A 3921-nucleotide genomic window follows, 5' to 3' on the forward strand; every position below is an offset into this window, starting at 1 on the left:
TAACAGCAAGAAGCAATCTGCTACATCATATAACATACGTACAATGTGATCAGCATCAAGTTTACAATTGGATAACAACTCTACAAGTGTACAGTCTACCACATGATTATCACATGAGCCCTACAAGTGTACAGTCTACCACATGAGTCTACCACATGAGTCTACAAGTGTAGAGTCTACATCATATAACACACATACAAATAGGATCATCCTAAAGTGCTTCATTACTCCCAAAACTAGCTCCAATGAGCTAGAACTATGCTTCTTCCAACTTCTTTGTCCTGATGCTCGCGAAGAAACATGAAAGGCCAGCATTTGCAAGTTATAGAACAAAATGATTAGGAACAAAATAAAAGTAAATCTGACAGCATATTTACTTTGCAAGGAACCACAACATATTTCTGCAGAAAAAGAACATGTATGCAAACCAACCACCAAACAAATAACGAGCTGGTTCATCTTATACCAGAATAAAAAGAACACCGACAAGGAATAGAAGCATTCCTTGGTTTTCAAGCACACCAATTCATAGACATGATTTGGATATGGAAAAGACGAACATAGCAACAAGAGATAATCATAGAAAGTCGTCCATCCTACTATTCAATAAATGGTTCAGATTTCACCGTAACAAAACACTTAACAAGCTCAACACTTGTATTTTTGCTTGCTGCAATCTAAACAACATCACCACAAGTTCTATGATGCATCCAAACTAGTGAACTTTGTGCATAGATCGGATCGAATCGAAGAGAGAAGGGGAAGGGAAGGGCTACCTTGAGGATCGAATGGAATCAGCCTGCTTCTTCCTGCCATCTTCTTGTGAACAACCTTCTTCTTCCTGCCATCAACAGAAAGCTTTTTAAGAAGTACAACAGGAGAAACGTTTCATACAACGGAAAGGGGGACTTGATCAACATCCACTAACTTCACAAAAGAAAACACCTATCCAGGCAATAATTTCCCCCTGATTTAATAAGACAGCATGCCCGTGAAAAAAACTAGGCTAATTTACTTCTTCATGGGATTCAAATAAAAAAGGGTTCAAAAAGGGACCTATCCAAGAACCACATGTTAAGATCTGGAGAATGGAGGTAAATTATTTGACCATCGACATTCCGTGATCAAGGTAAACTGTAGCTAACTAGCTGATTGACCAATCAGAAAATGTATAAAGTAACCACCAATGCAACAGATTATGTTCTACTTCTAGCGCATTCATTCATAAGCGAAACATGGTGAACTGGAATCTAGAACTCATCGACATAGGGAGACTTGATCCACATCCAACAAATAGACACGAGCTAGATTTGAGGAATTCAGTCAAACAATTCTGTAAAAGTAAGCATTCATGCCTGCTGGATTTGTAAGCAATTAGTTGATCCACCAAACGGGAAAGAGCATTGACATCATTAAATTGCAGAAGCAAAACTAACAGCAACCCAAAATCACCCAAATCACTAGTTGATTAGCAACAGACAAGACACGCGTGCGTGGTAATTCAAAGAAGAAACGGCCCTGCCGACAACAGCGCCGCCCATGACAAGGAGCTGCCCAGTACAATCCACCAATTAGTATACATTACATGACAGGTTATTTACTACTCCATAAGTACATAAGTAGTATTTGTATCAGTACAGCTACACTGGCACGTAGTACAAACATGGTATCTCAGCATTCACTTGTAGGTGGCATCTGTATATACCTAGAGGTTAGCTCATCTTTTTATGTCAAGAATAGAAATCATATAGATTTCCTTGAATAACATAGGAGAAGAAAAATGTTCAGCAAGTATGTATCACAAATTTAATGATGAGACAAGGCTAGATGAAGACATTTTCTAATTGACAAGCACCCAAATATATACAGGCACCAGTTCAGGAAATTTATGACTTGGACAGTGTATTAATAGCAGATATGACGAACTAATGTACTTGTACTTGATCTAGTTGAATACATGCAGAATAAGTTCATGGTATAATTTGAATAGGATCAACAAGCCATTTATGTTGCCTTTCATCCAAATTTGATGTATTTCCATGCTAAGGTGCATACGATTGTATTTCCGTGAGGGGGTTATTTCATATCCCTTAATTTTAATACATTGGCATGATAACATGCTAGCTTTGGCAACATTGAGACAATCAATTAATCTGCACCGAGCAAACATGAATAGGATTGAAGGAATAAATTTTGTTCAGATTCAATTATATATAACACATTCACATCAGATTTAATTGGAAGCAACTTAAACTGCTGCATGAAGGAAACGTCTGTGGACCGCTCCGCCATGTAAACAGCTGAATTTGAATAAATATAAACATGTAACAAAATGGAAATGTTATGATATCTCTGTTGCATGAGTTTTTATCATCAATCGCATCTCGACTCGGTAGATCTACCCGACTTCGTACCCGAAAGTCCCCATCACCAGCGTAGACACATGGCTGTGTCGTCTTCGTGCTGGATCTTGGCCAGACCAAAGTCAGCAACCTGCACAAGACATAAAAAGCCCCATCACGCTCTGAGATGAACATTCAGAATATATCTTCCAAGCACATGTACGCATGCATGTCCCAGTTGAATAAAAGACTTCATTTTAATAGTTGGATTCCGGAGACAATTCTTAGTGCTTCAAATCATTCAGTTATCTGAATTAACAGTATAGAAAAGAATTGAAGATCTCAATGACAGTAGTAATTGGAGGGATAAATCAACACTTGTTCTAAGGACAATAAGATGATTGGTGCCAGGCAGTGTGGGGTCTCATCAGTCACCAAGCTGAACATCAGTGGCTTATCTCCTCTAAAAGTGCAACCTTATTTTGCATCTACACTAGCCCCTAATCGTGCAACAATTTACAGTAATTTGAGGAGTATTTGCTAGGATCATGATGACAATTTTAGATTAAATTGCAGTGTTTGTCATCCACAGTTGTATGGTTCTATCTAGGATTACATAAAAACAGAGAAAACAGGGAACTACCCAGCATCCACGACTAGAGCTAGTAGTAGGAACACATGGTACAGTAGTAGAGCCGCAGCACAACTACTGTCAGCCGGCAAGGCATGCGTTGTGCTACCTACTCATGGTTCAGAGAGCCATCTCGCTGAACCTGAACCTGAATGGTCTTGGCAATCCCTGACAGAACCTGAACTATCAGATGCGCATGATTGGGAGTAGTAGTACGTACAGGAGGATGTTGAGCGGTAGGCCCTGTCAGCGAAGTCGGCTGCGAAGTTGTGGCCTGGCGCATGGTCTCGGCGGGGGTGAGGTTCCAAGAGGCTACGGCGACGTGGGTGCCGTGCCCCGCGTGCCGCCAGCACCCGCGCCATCTCCACGCAGATCCCGCTCAATGCACCTCCCAGCAGTAGCGAATCCAGTGAGTCCAAGCCAAACGGGGGAGAGAGAGCAGAGAGGAGAGGACCAAGAAAGGGAGAACGGTGAGGAAAAGTACATGTGACTATGGCGGTGAGGCTGGCTGCGGAGACCGAGCGCGTTGCCGGGAGCGGGAGGGAGGAGGACATCAACGTGGGACGCCGGCCAGCCCAAGCCCCGTCGGTGGAGAGCGCCTGCTCGATCCAGATCGAGGTCCTGATTGGCGTGGGGTTGCCTGCGAATCTTGGGGGCGGCTCTGGGCATGGGCTCGATCTTGGGTCGGCCTCGACCTCGTGTACGGTGAGGGTCGTCGATGGTGGCGGTGGGGATGGGGTTGGGGGCGGCGGCAGATCGAGATCTGAGGGAAGGAGAAGGGGGTGGGGTTGGGGCGTGGGCGCGGGGCGTGGGTGGGAGGGAGAAGGGGGCAGCGGCGGCTGGAGTGGGAGGGGAGTTAGGGCGGGACGAGCGCGGCGAGTGAGGCATCAGGGATGGGGTGGCTCGGCGGGCGGAGGAAGAGAGGCGTGGACTCCGGCGCGCGGGCAG

The 3921-nt window shown here is 44.3% G+C and overlaps 1 long non-coding RNA gene across 1 annotated transcript; it reads right to left on the minus strand.

The window, feature by feature from the left end:
- On the minus strand, positions 1–3225 carry LOC123080476 (uncharacterized). The gene is made up of 4 exons (XR_006438437.1): positions 3194–3225; positions 2415–2493; positions 777–841; positions 1–281 (listed from the first exon to the last, which is right to left on the minus strand). It is a non-coding gene; the product is annotated as an uncharacterized lncRNA (long non-coding RNA).
- Between the last annotated feature and the right edge of the window lie 696 nt (positions 3226–3921).

Source organism: Triticum aestivum, chromosome 3D (assembly GCF_018294505.1).
Source record: "Triticum aestivum cultivar Chinese Spring chromosome 3D, IWGSC CS RefSeq v2.1, whole genome shotgun sequence".
NCBI lineage: Eukaryota > Viridiplantae > Streptophyta > Magnoliopsida > Poales > Poaceae > Triticum > Triticum aestivum.